The sequence below is a fragment of the Mirounga leonina genome, unplaced genomic scaffold, assembly GCF_011800145.1.
Source record: "Mirounga leonina isolate KUSES-001 unplaced genomic scaffold, KU_Mleo_1.0 Mir_104, whole genome shotgun sequence".
NCBI lineage: Eukaryota > Metazoa > Chordata > Mammalia > Carnivora > Phocidae > Mirounga > Mirounga leonina.
The window spans coordinates 4,270,945-4,294,768 of NW_023270231.1; the positions used below are offsets into that span (position 1 = coordinate 4,270,945).

Consider the following 23,824-nt stretch of genomic DNA (forward strand, 5'->3'; position numbering starts at 1 on the left):
GCCTTCAACTTTGCTTTTGTTTTTCAAGATTGCTTTGGCTATTTGGGGTCTTTTATGATTCCATACAAATTTTAGGATTGTTTGTTCTGGTTTTGTGAAAAATGCTAGTGGTATTTTGATAGGGATTGCATTAAATGTGTAAATTGCTTTGGGTAGTATAGACATTTTAACAATACTTGTTCTTCCTATCCATGAGCATCCTTTAAAACATTTTTGCCCAGAGGGTAATTCCAGTACATCAGCTTCTTCCCACAGTACTCTGTTATATATTAGAATTCTGTATGATATGAACATTTACTTAGATAAAATTTCAGGGTCTTTAGTTACTGGCAAATACCATGCACTTAGTTATAAAGAAGTTTCACATACAAAGTGACCAGGAGGCATGGGCAGTGGGGAGGGAAACTCCGGTATCCTCTAGAGGATATAGGTACTATCCTCTGTCACATTCAGCTGCCAGCACAACTTATCCATCTGCTTCCTAAGTTTGATCATACCTAAATTCAACCAGTTCATACATTTCCACTTGTGTTGCATCGTTTTCCCTCTTGAATGTCTGTGGAGTTCACTTTCTGTCTAAATCCTTCTTTTCAACAAGGACCTGAACTTGGTGATTTGCACTTAGGTACTTCCTTAATGTGTTTCCTTTGGAGGAAGGATTAGCTCATTTCTGTTTCAATTTGGGATTTAAAAGAAAACAAATAGTATTTGATAAGCCTTTCCTTCTTTTTTATTTCTCTTCTTCCAATATAGAACACCTACCATTCATGAAACGTGTCTTGAAAGATGGAGGAGAATAAAGGCTGGACCCTGCCTTCAACGAAACTATGATAAGGTAGGGAACCTGACATGCACTTACATAGGTAGCTATGATACAAAGGCAAATGTGGAAAAAAAAAAAAAGAAGAAAGAGGGGTAGAACAAGCAAGATTTAGGGAGAACTCATAGGAGGTAGACTGGGCTTCTACTGGGTTGATAAAGGAAGCCTTCATGAAGTAGGTGGCTTTTGAGCTGTCCTAATGGATAAATGGGAGGTTGCCAATATTTTTTTTTTTCTTGCATGGAATTACTACAGGTCTTACAGAAAAAAAATAGGGAAATGTAAATAAAAGAAGAAAATGAAAGGTGCCTGTATGGCTCATTTGGTTGAGCGTCTGACTCTTGGTTTTGACTCAGGTCATGATCTCAGGGGTGTGAGATTGAGTCCCTTGTTGGACTCTGCACTCAGCTAAGAGTCGGCTGGAGACCCTTTCTCCTCCCTTGTCCCTCCCCCTCTGCTCCTCCCCCTGCTCTCTCTCTCTCTCTCTCTCTCAAATAAATAAATAAAATCAGGAAAAAAAAAAAAAGAAGAGGGACACCTGGGTGGCTCAGTCAGTTAAGCATCTGCCTTCAGCTCAGGTCATGATCCCAGGGTCCTGGGATCGAGCCCCGCATCAGGCTCCCTGCTGAGTGGGAAGCCTGCTTCTCCCTCTGTCTGCTGCTGCCCCCCTGCTTGTGCTCTCTCTCTGAAAATAAATAAAATCTTAAAAAAAAAAGAAAAAGAAAAAAAATAAGAAACTGAGTCATGTTTTCTGTCAGATGCTATTGGTCGATTACCCGATATCCCTTCTCTCCTTTTTAATAACATAGCCTTGATTACATTCAAGGCAGCAATGTTTCCTCCCCAAAAGACTACAATAGCCAACAAACTTTGTGACAGCCACATTACCCATGAAATTAAATTCTGGCCAATGAGATAGAAGTGAAAATGTGTGGAACTTCTAGGTAGGCTCCTTAAGAGAGATGAATTCGCTGGGAGATTTGGCCCTCTTGCCCTTCCCATTTTTCTTTCTTGACACCTGGAATATAAAAGTGATGGTTAAATCTCCAGAAGGCGAGGTAGACCAGGAAATCACTTTGAGGATGCCCATATATATTAGTCAGGATAGACTAGTTTATGCTACGATAAGAACAATCCCCAAATCTCGGTGGCTTTATACTTCTTCCTCACCTAAATGTCTAATAGACTTCAGCAAAGAACGCATTCTGTCACCAGCTGATCGAGGCTTCTTCTTGATCTGTGCTTTCAAAATCACGACAGGGAGTGGAAGGACAGATATAAAGAATGGTGCACTGGCTCTTAAAGCTTCTGCATGGAAGAGATACATGTCACTTCTCCTCACAGTTTATTTGTCAAAATAAGTTACATGTCACAGTAAAATTCAAAGGAAGAGGGAAGGGCAATCCTACCATGTGTTTGAAATAATAGAAGAAAAACTATTAGTGAGTAGAAGTAATGACTTCTGTATTACGTGCTAGGATAAGGAGCTGAAAAATTAGAATGCTAATGACTTTGCGAATTGTCATACCAACCCTGACTGACCATCGCCAGATTTCTTCCACTTGAGAGAATAAACCCTCATGTGTTTAAATTATTGTGATTTTTGGTTTTCTGTCACAGGGAGCCAAATCTAATCCTAACAGATTCATTTCTTCCTCCCCATTAAGGCAACACAACCAATATTATTTGATGAATGTACTGGAGAGGAGTCATTAGTCTTTGAGGGCTTGCCATGCTTTCAGAAGCTTCTGAGAGCAGCAGCCATAGCAGAGCCTGGCACATACATTCTCAGTTTGTGTCATGTGATCCTGCCGTCCTGCCCACAAGGAACTGGATCAAGGTTGCAGGTAGAGTTTAGGCTGAGCAGACCACTGGCCATGAAATGGCCTGGCCTGAGAGTTCTTCCCAGTGCAGGGGCTCCATACTGGGTGATACCTAAGGGACTGAATCAGACCCTCCCATTCATGTTTTGAATTTGAGACACACAGATAACAGTAGAAAGACACTGAGGGACCAGCAGAGGCTGAGAGAAGCTGCATTCATGATATAATATCAATCTCCAGAGTATCTGCCTACCTCTTACAGAGCATTATCACAGTTTTGAACAGTAAGCAGGGGGTTCAGTTCTCTGTGAGGTCTGGCTGGATCAGTGCCGAGACCTTTCCTCCTTCTCCGTTCTTCTTTGTGTGGCTATACAATAAATTTCCTATGATGTGATAAAAAATTAGAGACTGACCAACACAGTGTGTGTCCTCCTCCTATGTTCTATATTGTATCTACTGGTGATTTTCTATTTTTTTAATTTATTATTTTAAAAAATTTATTTATTTATTTATTTGAGAGCGTGAGAGACAGAGAGAGAGAGAGACAGAGCATGAGGTGGGGGAGGGTCAGAGGGAGAAGCAGACTCCCCGCTGAGCAGAGAGCCCGACACGGGGCTCAATCCCAGGACCCCGGGATCGTGACTTGAGCCGAAAGCAGACGCTTAACCGACTGAGCCACCCAGGCAGCCCTGATTTTTTAAATGGTACTTTCGCTTAACCATATATCATGATCATTCTTCCATGCCATTAAATATTCTTTACAACAGCGTATGACTGGTATATAGTATTCTATTGTATGACTATATTATTTAATCAATCCCTCACTCTTGGATATTTGGTCATCAATTGTGTTTTTGTTTGTGTGTTTGTTTTGTTTTTATATGCAGCCTCAAACTCAACATCTAAAGTTAAATATTTGTATGCATCCATGATATTTTTATAGGTAAGAGTTTGATAGGAGGATGATGAGATGAGAGACATTTTAAACCAGGGATATGGTATGAAATAAACACAAAGCACAAAGCATGTCATCAAATCATCAAATTTTGCTAGTGTTGGCTACATGCAAGGAGACAGTGGCCAAATTATTGAGGACTTGAATGCCAAGTCAAGCCACAGTCATTAATGAGGGTGTTTTTTGCATACATGGACAGAAAACCTTGACTATCTTGGGGTGAATCTCTTTGTCTCTGCAAGGCTAGTGGTTGTATTAAAGAGACAGCAAAATTTAATTTGGCCCATTTCATATTAGTGCAATTTATAGTAAACAGGCAAAATGATCCTTTTGTACTTTGTATTGGGCTTTGTTAAAAAAACAAAATACTACGCTTTTAAGGGGATTTTATCAGTATAGAAATAGTCTAAAGACAAATAATATCCTAAGTGGAGATAATTCTATTATGGGTTCATACCACCATTTCATATTTGTGTCAACCTTTTGAAATTTTTTGAGAAATATATATAAACAGTGTTTCACTGGATCCCCAAAATATCATAGCCCAAATAGAAGATAACCTGCCCATTTTACCAATGAAGGAACTGAGGTTAGGTGATTTGAAGAAATAGAATATCAGAGCTAGCACGTCAGAGCTTGATTTTTCAAGGTCACCAGAGCCGATGTCTACATTTTTCAGTGGTGATGGTGAGGGTTAGTTCAGCTATTAACCATCATCACACAGTTCTTGCAAAGGAGGTAGGAACTTGTGCCCCTTCTGATTTCACATCCTGTTTTCTTTCTCCTTGCCATGATGTCATCCAGCCAGCTGGCAGCAGTGTCTGGATAAAGGACCAGGTAGACTGATTCCGAATTCAATGCTTTTTCCAAAAAACAAGTGGAAATACTCTTGTCCTACTTTCTTTCCTCGAGGAATTATTAAACTTTAATATATGTAAGAATCATCCAGGAGCTTGTTAAACATGGAGTGCCCCAGGCTCAGCTCCCAGAGACTCCCTTTCAGCAGGCCTGGGGTTAGACCCAGATATGTGTATTTTTAACAAACTCCTCAGGTGATTATGAGAAAGGTGATATACAGAGCAGACTTTAAGAAACACTGCCTGTCCAATTTTGAGCTTGGAATATGCTTTGTCTCCTCTTCAAGCATGCCTGCTCTTAAAAATGTGACTCCAGCCCCACCTTGTTGTAACCCCTTATCAGTTCTATGTGTTTTGCAAATTGCATTTACTCTTCATTTATGGACAAACCAGGTCAGCACTGCCAGGCCAATAAGAGCTGGATTTTCCCTGGCCTCATGCATCAGTGACATATTTGCCAACATCAGCCCAGTATCCCTGCAATCGGCAATGGTTGATGATGATGCAGGATACACATGACTCGATTTGCAGAGAGCCTGCTAAGCTTTCAGGGAAGTCAATAAGAAAAATCTCATTTTGATCTGCAGCTTGAGCTCATTTGATTTGGAAGTTACTGGTGGCGAAAGAAATATGGGGCCCAGGAATGTCTCTTCAAGCCCCTCTCTGACTGTAATCACCCCTAAGAAGCAGTTTTCTCCATCTGTCTCCTCCTCCCCTCCTCTCTCTCTAGATTCAGTGTGTCAGCAACAGAGTGGGGAGAAAAGCAGCAACACTCTCAGACTTTCTGGACTATTCTTCTATCTCACTCTGAACAGAGAAGAAAGGGTCAAAACAGCATATAAACCATTCACCCAAACCATTCCTTGCATGACTCCTAGGAAACCCATTTGGCTTTTGCGACTTTTCACACTGGTCTGGGGCTTCCAGCTTGAAGAGGTCAGAGAGGAAAAAGTGAATACATCATGATGCCTTGTGAAGTAGCTCTTGGGTCTGAGTGCTCCATAGGCTGATGCGCACGTCAAAATGGTTACTTTTATCTCCTAAATGACTCCACTGAGATCTATTTACTCTCCCTGACATTACCCTAATGTCTCCTTTAGATTCTATGATATCCTCCTTTCTGGTTTCCCTGCTTCCCACTTTTTCCCATCAAATCTGTTATCCACGGAGCAGCTGGGTGATCTTCACATCCCATTCCTCATTATAGCCCTATGGTGGCTTTGCATAAAGATAAAGTACACCTGTGCTATCCATGCAGTAGCCACTAGCCACGTGTGCCTGTTAAGCAGTCGAGATGTGATGAATCTGAATTGAGATGAACTATAAATGTAAACATCAGATTTCAAAGATTTAGTAGAAAAAAGGGATGTAAAATATCAGATTAATAATTTTATATTGATTACATATTGAAATAATATTTTAGATATATTGGGTTAACTAAAATATATTATTAAATTTAACTTCATCTCTTTTTTACTTTTTAAAATGTGGCTATTAGAAGATTTAAAATTACATATGTGGCTCACATTATATATCTTAACAGTGCTGATCTAAATTCTTGAATATGGCCTGCCCCATATTGTTCTATTTCCATCTTGTACCCTCATTTTGGCCATATGAATTTCCTTTACTCTCTTGAATTACTCACTCATCCTTTAGTTTCTGGGATTTGGGTGGGCTATTGCTTCCTTCCATTACTTCTCTTTCACTAACTCTTACTCATATTTTGGTATGTCTTCTGGGTGTCATTTCTTAGATGTCACTAGCTCTAGGAAATTGTCCTTGACTTTGTGAGTCTGGTTTAGATGCCCCTTCTGTGGATCCAGTAGAATCTCTATACTTTCTCCTCTGTAATACTTTCCACATTCCTTTGGATTTGCTAGAAGAAACCCCCCCCACATATGTATAAGGGACATATGCACATATATGTGCCCATTTTACTAAACTGTAGGCTCCATTAAGATGAGGGCTATTATCTGTCTTTTTTTTTTTAAGATTTTTTATTTGACAGAGAGAGAGCACAAGTAGGCAGAGGGGCAGGCAGAGGGAGAGGGAGAAGCAGACTCCCCGCGGAGCAGGGAGCCCAATGCGGGGCTCGATCCCAGGACCCTGAGATCATGACCTGAGCCGAAGGCAGACGCTTAACCGACTGAGCCACCCAGGTGCCCCGCTATTATCTGTCTTATGCACCTTTAACTCCAGAGTAGAAAACACAGTAAATGTTTGTTGAGTAAGTCTGGTCACTTCATTAAATAGGCAAGGGAATTGAGGTCCAGAATGGGGAGACTTCCTACCCAAGTTCACACAGTGAATTCATGGCAGAGTACCTTAGGACAGTGGCATGCAGGAGGAACACAAATTTAAATAATGTATGACATTGGGAGAATTTTTTAAAATTCCATGGACAGAGATTCGTGCATGTTAGTTTAATTTTGCCCAAAAAGGTGAAGAAAGAGCTAACTACCTTATATAGAAGCAACTGTCCTGGTTGGAACACTCTCCAGCTTAAGAAAATCTCTACCCCATCAACTCTGACTCAGATACTTTACTTCTGGCATTGTTGGGTTAGAAGGAATAGGGATGGGGAAAGAAGTGACAAGACCATGGAGATCTCGACTATATATAAATGGAACAAATATATAAGGCAACCTGAGTCAGGGCTTTGATGTGCTGCAGGGAAATTGTTTACCTGGATTATAAACCACAGGTCATTTCTTGAGATGCTGGCACAGCCATTCCTCATGTTGACATGTTTCTGAACAGAATGAAACAAGAAGAGTGTTTGAAGCCTCCAGGGTTCTGGTATCATCCTTAGCCAAACTTGCACCGGGGAGAAAATCCTATCTGGTTCTAGCAATACATAGTTTAGTGTATTTGCAAAATGTGTCATGTCATAAATTCTTTTGGAAAAAGTGATATAAGGAGAAATCTATCTGCTTTCTATAGGATTTTCTTCTATAATTGCATCTTTTTCCCCCCTATATAAGCTCAATGTAGGGAAGTTGGCAAACATTTCAGCACAAAGAAGGAAAGCTTACTCCATAATTCCATCACCAAAAATAATCCCACTATTTATACTTCCTGTAAGTCTTTTTAATATTCTTCATGTATATTCACTTATATAGTTTTATAAAAAAGGTAAAAGTAGGATACTGTGAATACTATTTAGTAGTATTTTTCCTCTTAATATATATCATGAACAATTTCCTACGTCAATAGTACTCTTTTGTAATATGATTTTTATTGCTTAATATTCTAATGTATTTAAACCATCCTAACAATCTTCTATTATTGAACATTTAAATTGTTTCCAATTTTTCAGTATTATAAATCACTCTACAGTAAATTCCTTATACATATATCTCTGATTTTTCCAAAGGATAAATTTGTAAAAGTAGAATTTCTTACTAAAAGATAATGCACATTTTAAAGAATGTTGGCATTTATTTTTAGTCAGCCTCCTAAAAGTTTTAGCACAGACTGTTTTTCAAAGTTCCAAAGTATTCTTTGCACACAAGTTCTTTCATGTTTTTAAATTGTACCATCTACTCTTATGAAATTTGTCTCCATTAAGTTGATACACCCAAAAGGGAATTCCCAAAAATGTCAAAATGAAATAAATTCTAGACTCTGAATCATATTGATCTCCATCTGATTATGTCCACTTTTACCTAGATCCTTAAAAGTGGTATTTTCCAAAATGCTCAATGGGAAAAGAGTTCTTTGTTCTGGTAGGTTTGAGCAAAGTTTTGTCCTCCATCTCTATGCAGATCTTGGAAACTCCTGCAGTAAATTTTAACAGGTTCAAATTTTTCTTTCTTAAGGTTATTTGGTCACCAAACTATTAAAAAAAAAAATCTAAGCCTACAAATATTCCAATGTATACAGAGGAAGTTCAAGGCAGTGTATTATAGGGGCTATACATGGTTTTTTTTTTTAAGGCTTTGTATTTTTTTAAAATGTATTATTATTTTAAATTTCAGTATAATTAACATACAGTGTTATATTAGTTTTAGGTGTACAATATAATGATTCATACATTACTCAGTGCTCATCACTATAAATATACTCTTTTTAAAGATTTTACTTATTTATTTGTGAGAGAAAGAGTACACAAGCAGGGAGGGAAGGACAGAGGGAGAAACAGACTCCCTGCTGAGCAGGGAGCCTGACCCAGGACTCAATCCCAGGACTCTGAGATCACGACCTAAGCCTATGGCAGATGCTTAACTGACTGAGCTACCCAGGAGCCCCATAGATATACTCTTAATCCCCTTTACCTATTTCACTCATCCCTCCACCCTCCTCCCCTCTGACAACCACCAGTTTGTTCTCTACATTTAAGAGTCTGTGGGGGTTTTTTTGGTTTGTTTTGCTTCTAAAATTCCACATATGAGTGAAATTGAGTGGTATTTGTCTTTCTCTGACTGGCTTATTTTGTTTAGCACTAGACTCTCTAGATCCATCCATGTTGTTGCAAATGGCAAGATTTCATTCTTTTTTATGGCTGAGTAATATTTCTATATATGTATGTGAATATATATATCTTCTTTATCCATTCATGTGTTGATGGACACTTTGGTTGCTTCTATATCTTGACTATTGTAAATAAAGCTGCAATAAACATAAGGGTGCACATATGTTTTCTAATTAGTGTTTTTGTATTCTTTTGGTAAATACCCTTTAGTGGAGTTACTGGATGATATGGTAATTCTATTTTTAATTTTTGAGGAACTTCCATTCTTTTTTCCACAGTGGCTGCACCAGTTTTCATTTCCACCGACAGGGTGTGAGGGTTCCTTTTTTTTCACATCCTTGTCAACACTTGTTATTTCTTATGTTTTCTTTGTTAGCCATTTTGACAGGTGTGAGGTGAGATCTCATGTGGTTTTGATATGAGCCTTTGTATTTGACCATAGGCAGCAGGGCCAGATCAGCTGAGTCTTGTGTCCTTGATCACATGACAGAGCTGAAGGACTCTCTGATATCAGGCCTTATGGATCTTTCCAGTAAGCCAAGACCATTTTCTGATGAGCAAAGGTTAGAATTAAGTTTTTTTCCCAAAAAAACCTCTATTCTGTCTCCTCCCCCCAAAACAGATTTGCTTATGACTGTGTGAGTATAAATGAAAAGTTCATCTATGTCTCATCTTCATATGTGTGAAGTCATTATTTTTACTTATTTAATTCCTGCCCCAAATTGTTTTAAAACTAAAATAAAGAATACATTGAAAGTATATATGTTAAAAACCTCTCTTAGGCCAAATTTTCTTAGAACCAGGGAAATACAAAAATCAAACAAAATTTTTTGGTGTTCATTGTGTCTGTGTTTATCAAATATCAGAGTTTTGCCTACAACCATCATTTTTTAAATTGTATTATTAATTTAGTATTTTTCCTTAACTTAAAGTTTTCTCTCTATATATTCTTTAGTTCTCAACACCAGCAAAATATGCAAAAATACATATTTGGCAGTTTTATCTTTTTTCTAATAGATATTAAAATAAACCTATAACTATTAAAAATAAAACTGTTTGCTTTAAAATGCCTGAAATTATCTCAGGTCTTCTGTTAGTAAACTTTTTGTATGAAGGGTCAGACCATAAATATTTTAGGGTTTGAGAGTCATGCAGTCTTGTCACAATTACTCAACTTTGTTGTTGTAGTGCAAAAACAGCCCTAGACAACAAGTAAACAAATGGGCACGAATCTGTTCCAATAAAACTTTTATTTACAGACAGGCAGAGGGCTGGGTTTGGCTCATGGGCTGTAGTTAGCCAACCTCTGCTCTAGATGAAACAAAGATCTTATTGACATTTTTACCTTCTGAGTGACTACATTGGTTCATTTTAGGTGCAATCTAAATGCACTAACCTGGGCAATAATTGAATAGCAAAACCTCTTATTTGCATTTCACTCCTATTTTCGGAGATAGTCCCAATTTCAAGCCATGTGTCTCAAATTTGGGGATCAGATTCATCACCCTGAATCTTATAGGACTAGGATTAAAATAAAAATCAGAAACCAGCCTTTGCAACAAAACAATGGACATCCTGAGACAAATTAACCTCAACCCACCTTCCTAATGAACTTTACAGGAATGTCCTGCTCAGTGATTTTACCCTTGCAAAATTATTCTTCATAAGAGGAAGAAAAAAAATCACAACCCAAGCAATCTGGGATCCTAAATTATTGACACATTAAAATTTAAAATGTTAATTAACAGAGGCTCTTATCTGAGAGAAGCAAGTTTGCAATTAGTTCCCAACCTTGCTGAATCTAAACCCCTATACATCTTCTATTTACTGAGTTGGTGCAAGGTTTGCCCCAGTGGCCCCAAGATTTACAAGAGGGAAACTTCCTAAACATGATAGAAAGCAAGGCTCGCTTCTGCAGCATGCGTGCGTTGGACCACATCATTGACCTTTGTAGATAGGAAGAATATATGTTTTGTATCAATACAATAAGCCCACCTCCACTTACTACTCACTGTTTTCCATCTTAGATATTCACAAATAACAATACATCTGAATAGCATTTTTTTTTTATGTTTATAAAGCTTTTCTAAATATATTGCCTCATTAAAGTTGCTCAGTAATTCCAGGAGCTGGGAATTATTATCCTCATTTTACAGGTGAGGGATCTGGGGTTAATCCTGCAGTTGAACTGCCAGCCACATGTTAGGGAGAACCCTGGAGCTATGCTAGCCAATTTCCACATGCTAGAATGGGATTGCCAAGGGCTCCTAAAGGTGATTCTTTTCCCTACTCTGTTCTGCCACACTCTGCTTATCTTTATTATCCCAACTCTTACCCCTCACCCAGCCCTCCATCTACCGTGGTTGTCCCCATGGGACCCATTCAAGGGTGCATGGCTGGGTCGAGGTAAACCCATCTCTACCACTGAAACACAACTCCAACCTGACTTAACAACTAGTAATGTCAACTCCCATCCCTAATTGGACTCATATTTTCTAATTCTATGTCTAGTGTTTTCCTATATATTGTAACTGCTTCTGAGATACAGAGGAAATTAATCTGTATTGACAGAATTGCTAATTCAGCTTTCTGTTACAAAGGGTAATCAGAGAATTAGGATGGGGAATTATAAAGCAACATGCATTGATGAGTCTATCTTCTTTTCATTTGCAAACCATCTGAAAACGTTCATCCAGAATCCAAGATTATAACTTAAAGGCACCTTATATATCACCTAGTTCAACTCCTATATTTCATATTTAAGGAAACATGGGAGAACTTTGCCCAAGATAATGATTAATAATAATAAATAATAATGGTTATCATTTGTTTAATACTTAGCATGTGCCAGGCACTAATATAAATGCTACAAATGCATAAGGATTGTTATTCCAGTCTACAAATAAAGCATCCAAGACTTGCAGAGAAAACTGGACTTGCCTAAGGCCATGTGTATGTAGGTAGTTGGGCCAGGCAGGGTATGAGGTCAGGCCATCTGACTCCAGAACTACCATTATAGTGTAATTCTTCTATTATAGCAGAGCCCAAAGTTGTGATGAGAACAGCAATATCCTGTCATGCGAAGGGCACTTTGCCTCTGTGGTCTTCCTCTTCAAACCTATAACAGCAGTCCAACCATGAGAAAAACATCAGACAAACCCAAACTGAAGGATATTCTACTTGCACACTGCCCAAAGAATGGGTGCCCCGGACTTACCTCAACAGACACGAATTTAACTAGTCTTTGAGTGAAGCCAATGTACTGGCATTTTAAAAAGCTCCCTGGTGATTCAGATGTACAGCCAGAATCAAAATACCACGAGGCATGCATTTTTCCCAGAAAAAGAGAGTTAGTGAGTGAGCCAGGAAGGAAAAGGAGCAGTAGAATTTGGGCTGGATGAAGCATTATATCTGGAAGAGGGGTTCTCACTGCCTATGTGTGTGATTTTTTTCACTGCAGGAAACAACCAGGAAAGAGGACACGGGCAGGGCTGGAGTTGGGATGCCTGGAGGCTGCCAATCTCACCCTTCCTAATCAAGTGGCCTTTCGGGGATCACTTTGGCTCTAAAGATCACTACATCCTTTGCTCAGCAAATTGCTAGTTCCTCTGCCTTTTTTCCCTTGAGTATCTCCGAAGATTGTTTATAGTCAGCCCCACACCTAAGTGGACACTTGTCAGTTATGCACCCGAAAGATGTGTGAACAACCAGCCTTGTCAGCTAAAAAGGAGGCTGACTTCTTGCATTTAAAATGAATATTGACTTGAAAAGAAGGGGGTAGGGGGAGAAAAAAAAATCAAAAGTGAGAAAAATGGCTGACTCAGGCCAACCTCAATGCATATGGTGTGAAATAACATCATTAAGAGTTTGGCCAGGGGTTGGAATTATGCAAGAGCCTCTTTCAGCAAACCTAAGATGTTTGGGAAAATTGCTCTGGAAACTTCCGTGTTAAAAAATTAGGGAGAACTGGAAGGTTACCTGAGAAGATGCACATAATACTTTAGAAAACTTAAAATAGAGTCTCTCTCATTACTACAAAGAAATGATGCTATTTTTTTTTTTTAACTGATAACCCCAAACTTCTGAGCTCGATAGATACGAGTTCAAACTGAAGCTCCACCACTGGTAAGTTACTTAATGTCTCTGAACCTCAGTTTACTATTCTGCAATATTGGATTAACCATGTTTATGTCAAGGATTGGTTAAGAGGATTAAATGAGATAATTTAGTGCACAGAAATCAGTGACTTGGCCCAAAGTGATGTAATTGGAAGTGACAAGGATAGCTTTCAAATTCTGGCCCCTTGTGCCATGTATTTCTATTTTACCTCCAAGGTAAAGGATAGCAAGGATGCAAAAGCCATGGATAATCCAGTCACCATAATGTGTGCTATGCTCATGGTTAAGGAAACTGCATGGACCTATGATTTCCAGAAAGGACATTGGGAGGCTTTCCCCCTTCCTCAGTTCCATAGGGATATTTTTCTGGAGGAATCTTAACCTTCTTTAGTGAGAGAAAAGGATAGTGACTCCAGTACTTTTTTGCAACTTGAGAAGAGCATGAGAGAAATGGAAAATCTTACATGTGATTGACATGTGTTAATTATCAACATGCTTTCCCCCCATTATGTCCCCCATATTATGTCCCAATGAAAATTTGGGAATCACCAACTCCTGCCTTAACCTTTGTCTCCCTGAACCCAGCCAGTCATCAAGCCTTGTCAGTTCAGCCTTAGTGAAGCCTCTTTCCAAATGAGTCTTCCTCAAGTACATCTTTGACTGTGACCTCCTCTGCTTACAGCTTTCCTGAAGGCCACCTCTCTCTATAGGGGACTTCAGCTGATATGCTTGTCCTTCTCTCCTACCCCTGCTTTTCCTTCATCCCCTCCTGCAGCCAAGTGTAACTACCCAGTGCCCTTGAGCACACCTGCAGCCCCTCTTTTGTATAAACTTGTCCTGTCAGTTTTACTGCCACTCCCTTCCCAAGTACCTAGAAACGGTCTTTTTGTGGTGCATAGGAACACAGGATCTGGATTCAAATCCTGACTTGACCTTATAGGATATGGGTTCTTGCTAAAGTTATTTTATTTTTCTCAGCCTTGAGAATAGTATGAGGGATGATAATAATACTTAATTCAAGGGGTGAATTAATGAGATTAATAATATCTGACTCATGGGGTTGATTACATGAAATAATGTAAATCCCCTGCTTCTCACAGCATTTGGAATGCAAGAGGCACTCTACAAGTGTTAGCTGCTATTATTACTGCTGATTTCTTATTCTTGTTTTTACTGTTGCCTTTTTAAACAAATCCATCATTTAAATATCACCTCCTTCAAGAAGGCCTCCTGATAACACCTAGGCCCCTAGAGAAGTCATCTCTCTTTGTTTTATGTTGCCATAATATTTTGCAGATCACTCATGGACTCACCATTCAACATGCTTTTTTTGTGTGTCTGTCTTACTCTTTCTTTTAGAATATAAACTAATTGTGGGATATTACCTTGGTAATCTTTATATCCACAAAAGCCCTAATCACAGTAATGACCAAATATTTGTGAAATCTAAATAACTTGGACAAATAATAATAATAATAGATGCCATTAAATGTGATCATCTAAATGTGAAAACAAATTTGGTCAATTAGAGGCTGTTAGCTTAGGGCTTGGTTCATAGGAAATGGTCTATAAATGTTAGCTGTTATTACCATTTATTTTTTACTGTGATATTTCATGCATTCTCTTCATTTATTCCTCATAATAGCCCTATCAGGCAAGTTCTATTAATGCTACCATTTCACAGTTGAGGATTAAGGTACAAAGAAGGTGAAATAATTTGCCCAAGATCATGTAGCTAGTGAGGGGCAAAGCAAGAATAAGGACCCCTGGGGATTCCACTATGTTCAAAGGCCTTTATCTTAAGCAGTGAGTGAGGATCATTGGATTTTACGTCCAAGTAACAGATGAGAAAACTGATGAACTGAGTGAGAATCAATGCTGGGTTGACTAGTCCAGTGGGTTCTGCATAGAAAGGAGAGGAGGCCCATAGGTGGAAGAAATTTTAAGCTTTAACTCTGTCAAACTCAAGTTAAAATCAGATTTCATCAAACCCCTGATTAAAGTGCCAAAAATGGTTTAATTTTTTAAAAGCACATGTAACTTATTTTAATCTGCTTGACTGGTCAAGCCAGTAAAAACAGTAAAAGCAGTTTATTCAGTGAAAAACACCCACACCCACACCGTGGTTGTTGGGCCAAGCTGGCCAGCCAAGCAGACAGTTAAAATAGTCAACCAGGTGTGGATAGAGTCTCAGAGGGAAACACTGAAGGAAGCCATTAGCAAAAAGCTTTAATGTCTGTGGAGTTCATTTAGATTGTGTACCAAGGTATCTGGCCAAAGAAACTATGGCTAAGCAAGCGCAAAGGAGGAGAGAGGTCATTTGCATAGGAGCCTGGGGACCTTCTATGAGAGTCAGGACCTAGCCTCTCCTCCTTTTTTTAAAAAAAATTCTAAACTATCTGAATCTGTTGGAGTAGCCTGAGTAGCTTTGACAGACTCACTTGGTGGAAGAGAGGTCTCGAGACTCCTGAAATAAGTAACTCTGAGGGTTGAAATACACTGATCTGGAGTAAAGGGGATGGGTCTTCTGGGTGCAAGAGGCAGAGGACCCTGGAACATGCTCTGATTCAGATCTTCTGGGTTAACATTGAGCCTTAGGAAGCAGCTTTTTTAGTAAATTAAAACACACACACACACACACTAATTTGGGAGCCCAGGGAAGTTTTACCCTGGAACAAACCAAATGTAGCATTGACGACCTATTGGATCTTCAGTAGAAATTTGCACTGGCAAGGATAGAGCACCTGAAGCCCCATGGAGTATAGGTCATTCTTGAACAACCAGCACTTTGCAGGAGCAGGGAAGTTGTCTAGGTTCAGGAAGGGATGTCAGAGTTCTGGTTCTACTGGGCAAGAAAGACCAAGCATGACTTTATCTTAGAATAGTCAGGAAATGGAGATGCTGGGTTTCTGCTAACCCAGGCAAGTTATTCCATGCATATTGTACTTGGGGGAGGGGGAGACACTGCTCAGGACAGAATGTTCTTCACACCCAAGGTTATAAGGCTAGATATACAGCTACTAGTCACTTTTCTTTCTTTCTTTCTTTTTTTTTTTTTAAAGATTTTATTTATTTATTTGACAGAGAGAGACATAGCGAGAGCAGGAACACAAGCCGGGGGAGCGGGAGAGGGAGAAGCAGCCTTCCCGCAGAGCAGGGAGCCCGATGTGGGACTCGATCCCAGGACCCTGGGATCATGACCTGAACCGAAGGCAGACGCTTAACGACTGAGCCACCCAGGCGCCCTACTAGTCACTTTTCAAAATCCATTAGACTTAGATAGATAGATAGACTAGAGAGAGAGAGAGATATGGAAGGTAGAATAAAGGCATATTTAGGAATGAGGGCAGGCCTGGAGGAAGAAAGCCATTAGAAAAGCTACACAGGGGTGCCTGGGTGGCTCTGTCAGTTAAGTGTCTGCCTTCTTCTCAGGTCATGATCCCGGGGTCCTGGGATCTGAGCCCCGCGTCAGGCTCCCTGCTCAGCAGGGAGTCTGCTTCTCCCTCTCCCTCTGCCTGCCGGTCCCCCTCCTTGTATGTTCTCTCTCATTCTCTCTCTCTGTGTCAAATAAATAAATAAAATCTTTTAAAAAAAGAAAGAAAGAAAAGCTACACAATTGAAGTTACTTCTAAACCTGTGTTTAATGAGAGAAATCAAGAAAACAAATTTGGTCAATTAGAAAGTAATGAGGACCTTGCAAAAATAACTCTTGACAAAAGGCAGCAAGGAATTTCTTATGTAATTTGAGCATAACACACACTGTATGAATCACAGGTCAGGAGGGTATGCCTCCTAGGAGATTAGAGTTGGTATCATGCCTACTCAATTTTTGGCAATGATTTCTTCATTTAGCAAGCAGAACTGTGATCTGAAATGAACCCAGAAGCCAGATAAATGGGGCTCTAGATGTCAAAACCAGGAGGAGGCCACATATTAGTGACTATTCAGTCCAGGTATGGCTGGTGCATTTCAAAGGAACTGGGCCTGAAGGATGTCCTAAAACAAAAGCACGAAAAGGAATTCAAAGAGCAGGCCATGGTCTGTTAAGGTAAATTTATGGTGTATTAACCAGCTTTATAACCAGATTATTGGAAAATAGCATAAATCATTCCAGACAAATAGTTCCTTCTTTAGGTTATCAGAAGGGGAGGCAGTGTGCAATCTTCTTATCAGAGTGAAAAATGGGGACATCATTTCTTTTTTTTTTTGGTGTATATCCATCAGGGAAAAAAAAGATAAAGAGCTGACCTCCTACAGTACTGGATTCCATAAAGTTTCACTTCCAACGCGAAATGTGTATGTGTGTATGTGCATCTGTGTGTGTGCATGCACATTTGGTGGGGAATGGAACTTTGACAGAGCCTGGATAGTCTCTTCCTGAAGATGTAGAATATAGGGGATGAATGCAGTATTGGTGTGGTTTTACAGGTATTGGTCCAGGATTTAGTGTGATCTTTAGCCTATGAGCCCCCTAAAAAATTTTAACCAGGCCATTAAGAAATGATAATGTAGAATGTTAGAGCTGAAGGACTATTAGGAATCACTTAGCCCTGCTTGTCTTCTTAACCATTTACTAGACCAGTGATATTAACTCCTTTTCTAAAACCACATGGTATGTCCATGTCACAACCTAAACTAAAACTTATATTGAGGGGGAGTGGTCTTTGTATTATATCATCCCACTTCCCGATAATGCCAGTTTGCAGTATCTGTTGCTAACTAGCAGGCTAAATAACTCAAGTGTTTGAAAATAATAAGAGGAAATTCCATTGGAAAAGAAAGTAAAAGATTTATTTTCTGTGTAAATATAACCCAAAATGGCCAGTCTTTACTGGTGGGCAAATGCCCTACAAATAAGCATGCTGGATGAATCTTGAGAGTAATTTAGTTATATGTTGAATCATCTGGCAAGGGGAAAGGCCTTACTTGGAACTGTTCATAAGGCAACATCACTAAAGAGGAAGGGCAGTTTTGTCAGACAATATTGGCATCCCGTACTTAAATTTTGGAAACACTTCTAGGTACAAAAAAAAAAAAAAAAATCTGGCCATTGGAAAGATTCCAAAGAAAAACAGCACATAATTAAGGGAATGGAATTGAGAAACTGATTTATAGAAGGAATTAAAGCAACACATTTTTTATGGCTCTGTCACAAATAAGGGCATGTCTTTGACATATATCAAGGACTTTAATTGAAATAATGAGTTAATCCAAAGAGAGATGATTTAGGCATAATATCAGAGGACAGGGTAACATGATGGGATTGGAGAATTACCTATTGAAATGATGAAATTGTCATCTTTCAAACAAAAATGAGACAAATACAGAACAATTAGGGAGCTAGTGCTTAATAGTAATTTTATAGAAAAAGATTTGATTTTTGGCTTTTGGAAAAACTAAGAGCCAGTAGAATCATGCTTTCTATGTTTCCTCAATTCTTGAAGAAACTTGAACTTACGATACATCATCAGTTTAATAGCAGCTATTATACTGCATTAAATGTACAGGTTGATTGCAATCTACATCTCACTTTGAAGAAATGTTAAAATGTGAAAAATATATTCATTTTAGAATTGGAGAACTATGGCAATTATTTAAGTGACATACAACTCTGTTCTGTAGGTTCAATTCCTGACTATTTAAGGGCTAACTGTATAGCTTGTATGACTGTGGATGTTCTAGTCAATTTGCTGCTGTGTCCTCATCCCCTTCTCTTCGAGAATCTGTTCCCACCCTGGTGATTGGGAAGCTGACCAACTTCTCTGCCATTACTGATAGGACCAGGAATAAATATATGACCTGAACTAGGCCAGTAATTCCCTTTAAAAAAAAAAAAAAAAGAATCAAAAGAGAAAGAGGTGGTCAGTGAGATGGGGGGTCATATAAAGTTGGGGCCACCATTAAGCCATGGCATCCAACAACACAAACAAATTAGTAAGGGGCAGCAGAGCCATCAGTAAAATGGAAAAATTAAGAAAAACAGACCAGATATCCAGTGAGTACTAGAGAAAATAGGTGAATAAATAGAAAGGTGCTGTATTCCCTTCTTCTCCCCAAAGGTTCAGTGTAACTCCATGAGAGGCAGAGGGAGGAGCTACCATGTTCCACTTTCTAATATAGATCCTAAGTGGTCTAACTGAACTCAATTTTCAATCTTTGGGTAACCTTGACTTTCCCTTCAGTAAAAATACACTTTTATCTGAACCAGTTTGAATGGGTATAGTTCCTGGCGACTTGGATCCCTTTCTCTCTACTTCTGCTCATTTCACAAATGCCTCCCAGTTATAACACATTAAGAAAAAGCTTTTCAGAGCAAACTCATAATGTTGACAGAATAGATTGTAACAAGAGTTGTGGTAATCCTCCAAATGAATAAACTTATATAACTTCTGGTGTCTAAAAAACTGGCTGCAAAACCATTGTCTCAGCTATTGGATAATGTGATGCAGACTGGGTTCACTCTTGTCCAGAAGGAGGGTCCTAACTCAGCCTGTATTTTCTGGATCTTCTTGCCTTGACAGATTCCATGATAGCCCATTCTTTTGAACTGTTTGACTGTGAGACTCCTTAGACCATGACCAGTCCACACCCGCCCCCATCCCGAACATTCTTTATCTGGGACAGTGGGACCAACATTTACATTCTTAGAATTTATAAGTCCTTTCTTCCCAATGGCCCACATGGTAGTCATTTTGATAACAGGCCATTCTGATTTCAAGAAAATCTCATTTTCTCTTCTGAATTGCAGTGCCTTCTTCTGCAGTAGTTCCCTAAGCAAACGTATGGGCTGTTTGCTCTGCTTTCAACCCTCATGAATTTTTAATGATTTACAAGGAAAAGATTTTTTTCTCTCCGTTTTTTTTTTTTTTTTACAATAAATTTAATGACTTAATACACATCAAGTGGAATTGTTGGTTTGTGGTGACGGTTTTATAATTCCAAGTTCAAGGTTTTTTTTTTTCTATTTAATTATGCAAAATAACTCATGGAATATAATGCAATAAGAAAAACATGCACCAATGTTGGCATAAGAGCCTGTTGTTTATTAGTATTGGTTCTATGCTTTATTTTGAAATAAAATATTTGGAACTAATGTTGGCCATGTTTCCTCCAAACTAGATAAAAAAAAAAAGTTTCTTTCTGAAAACATCACGCTCCAACCTTTGGCGATAAAAACCAGCAGCTCTTGAGATAGCAAATTAAATTTTATTTGTAGAAAGCACTGTGTTGTGTTTTGTTGCTTGCTCAGAGTTATTTTTTAATACTAATAATTTAATAAAGTGGAAGACCAATACATTGACCTGTGTTCTCTGAGGCAGCAGAGGATTTCCCTGGGTTAAGAGGCACAGTTTGCTGAAAGGTTGTTTGTTTTACATTCTAACCTATTATTTCTCTTGCTGTGTTGCCAGATCTAGCCTTAACTTTTGAAATCATTTTTCAATTTTGGAAAACATAAAGTAGTTGGATTTTCAGAATCGTTAAGTCAGACTTTTAAGACTCTGGTAGATAAGGACTGTTTTTCCTCATATCTAACACATTTGAATTTTGTGTTTATGAATAGTAAAATTATCTCCATTCTTTTTTTTTTTAAAGATTTTATTTATTTTTCAACAGAGAGAGAGAGACAGCGAGAGAGGGAACACAAGCAGGGGGAGTGGGAGAGGGAGAAGCAGGCCTCCCGCCAAGCAGGGAGCCCGATGTGGGACTTGATCCCAGGACCCTGGGATCATGACCTGAGCTGAAGGCAGACACTTAGCGACTGAGCCACCCAGGCGCCCAAATTATCTCCATTCTATGGCTCAAAAAATAATTTAGAGTTTCTTGGTGGAAAGGAAGTAGATGTCCAATCTCATCAAACAAATTCAGCAAGAAGTCTTGTTCAACATTTCCACATTGGTTGGTGAGAGGAATTATCCAAAGGCCCAGCCTGGAAAATCTGGACTTAGGTGAGGGTTCTGAGAGCCTGGTATTTTGCACTGGTGGAGCAGGACTAGCCTGAGGGCTCCAGAGTGTTTGGCCAAATGAGCCAAAAGACAATATCTAAACATAAAACCAAAGACCAAGCAGATGCTGTAAATGAAACATCCCTCTGTAGGACCTGGGTAGGAAGGTTGAAATCAGGTATAAGGTGATAGGATGGAAACTGGATGCCCCAGGAGAAAGCAAGGATGGAGAATAGGGGCAGCACCTGGAGAGACTGTCTGAGGTCCTAGAGAAACCCAAGGGTTCCTTAGAGAGTGCCTGTGGCCTTGCTGTGGAGGGAAATATAACGCAGTATTTGAAGGTACAAACTGGAGGAATATGGACATGGATTCTAGTTCCAGCTCTACTGGTCAACAGTGATATGTCTGTGGGCAAGTCATGTTACTTTCTAATACTCAGTTGCTTTATGTGTGAAGTGGGGCAAGTAAAATAAACCCCTTCATAAAGGCTGTTATAAAATTGAAGCAAGATAATGCTACTGTTGGTTATTATCAGTGCTGAGTCAGACAGGAAAAACTACTAAGTCAGATTCCTTTTAATGTAAAAATGCTGCTTTTAATTGTATACATATACATATTTGTATTGATAGAAATATATGAAGCTTTGTGTTTTTTATACATAAGTGGTATGTATCATTGGGTATCTATACTTTTATTTTAAAAATATTCTATTATTTAACTTTTTTCTTTTTATGTAAACATTTTTTAGTTGAGGTATAACAATCATTTAGTGAAATGAAGTGTACACCTAGGTGTACTGTTGTTTTTTTTTTAAGATTTTATTTATTTATTTGAGAGAGAATGAGAGAGAGCACATGAGAGGGGTGAGGGTCAGAGGGAGAAGCAGACTCCCTGCCGAGCAGGGAGCCCGATGCGGGACTCGATCCCGGGACTCCAGGATCATGACCTGAGCCGAAGGCAGTCGCCTAACCAACTGAGCCACCCAGGCGCCCCTAGGTGTACTGTTTTTAACAAATACATTCACTGATATAAACCATATCCCTATCAGGATATAGAATATTTCTATCATTCCAGAAAGCTGTATTTCAGAAAACCCTCCCGCCATCTCACAAGCCCAGAAGCACATACTCTTTCAAGTTATCATCATAGATTAGCTTTTCCTGTTCTAGAACTTTATTTAAATGGAACCAATCAATATATATTGTTTTGTATTTAAGTTATTTTGCTAGAAAAATGTTTTGGAGATTTATCCATGTTGCTATATGTAGCTGAGTGATACTCCATATACCATACTGTTTACATTGCTGAGTGATACTCCATATACCATACTGTTTACATTCTCCTGTCAATGGAAATTTGGATTGTCTCTATTCTAAGACTATTATAGGGAAAGCTGCTATGAACATTCTTTTTTTTTTTTTAAAGATTTTATTTATTTATTTGAGAGAGAGAGAGAGAGAGAGAAACAGCATGAGAGGGGATAGGGTCAGAGGGAGAAGCAGGCTCCCCACCGAGCCGGGAGCCCCATGTGGGACTTGATCCCAGGACTCCAGGATCATGACCTGAGCCGAAGGCAGTCGCTTAACCAACTGAGCCACCCAGGCGCCCACTGCTATGAACATTCTTATATACATCTTTTTGAAGCATAAGTTTTTATTTCTTTTGATTATATACCAATGAATAAATTTCTGGGCCATAAGTAGGTATAAGTTTAAATGCATGAGAAAGTACTGGACTGATTTCCAAAGCGGTTGTACCACTCTACACTTCTATCAGAATGTATGAGAATTCTAATTGTTTTATACTCTCCCAAATATTTGATGTTGTCAGTCTTAAATTTTAGCCATTCTAGGGAAAACATGGTTTCGCATTCCGATGAAAACATCCTCTTGACAAGTTAACGTTTTTGTAATTATTTCAACTAGTGGGTCTTCTAATTGCTCAGGCCAGAAACCCTGGTGTCATCCTTCCCTCTTTCCTTCTCTCACACCTCACTTCTGATCTATCAACAATTTCTATTAATTCTGGCTTCAAAATGATTCTATCATTCGCTCACTTCTTATCATCCCTGTTGCCACGCCAGGCCCACATCATCATCAGTGCTCACCATCATTAGCCTTCCACTTTGTCTCCTGCTTCAGCCCTTACCCCTTGCGGTCTGTTCTTAACACAGGAGACACACCTTAGATCATGTCAGTACTCAGCTCAAGACCCTCCAAAGGTCTCTTCTATCCCACTTAGAATGAAAGTCCAAGTCTTTTCTGTCTTCCGCACAGCTTTGCGTGATCTGGATTCATGGCTACTCCCTGTGCTTATTTTCACATCATCTAATATCAAATATCACCTTCTTCCTGACAACACTCTTTACAAATTTAACACTACTTCCACAATTATATCTTTCCCATCCTGCTTTATTTTTTCTTTATGGAACTTCCTATTACCTGAAATTATATATTTATTTGTTTATTGTCTATCTACCTCACTACAATAAAAGCTCTATACTGGCAATAGAATACACCTAGTACCTCATAAATATTTATTGAATATATTCCTTTTCGTCATCCTTGATATTTCTTCTAACCTGTTTGTTTGTGTGTGTGTATGAATATATGTATGTATTTTAATTAATATACCTCATCTCTTCATCCAAAGGCTTTTAGAAGACTGTGACCTGACTAAGAATCTTTTACTTTCAACATATAAGATAGATTTCCCCTAAAGGATGGGTGCTTGAGCAATATTTCCTGAATAACTGACAGTAGAAGAAAAGGGGTGGCTATTTTTCCAACTTGTTTGTTTGTTTATATATCTGTGTGTACGTTTGTATGTAC

The 23,824-nt window shown here is 38.8% G+C and overlaps 1 long non-coding RNA gene across 2 annotated transcripts in view; it reads left to right on the plus strand.

Moving 5' to 3' along the window:
* Positions 1 to 802: 802 nt before the first annotated feature.
* LOC118016084 overlaps positions 803 to 23,824 on the plus strand; it is a 168,450-nt gene continuing 145,428 nt past the window's right edge. For both annotated transcript variants that reach the window (XR_004680755.1, XR_004680753.1), the window contains exon 1: positions 803 to 835. This is a non-coding gene — a long non-coding RNA (uncharacterized LOC118016084). The remainder of the gene's footprint in view (positions 836 to 23,824) is intronic.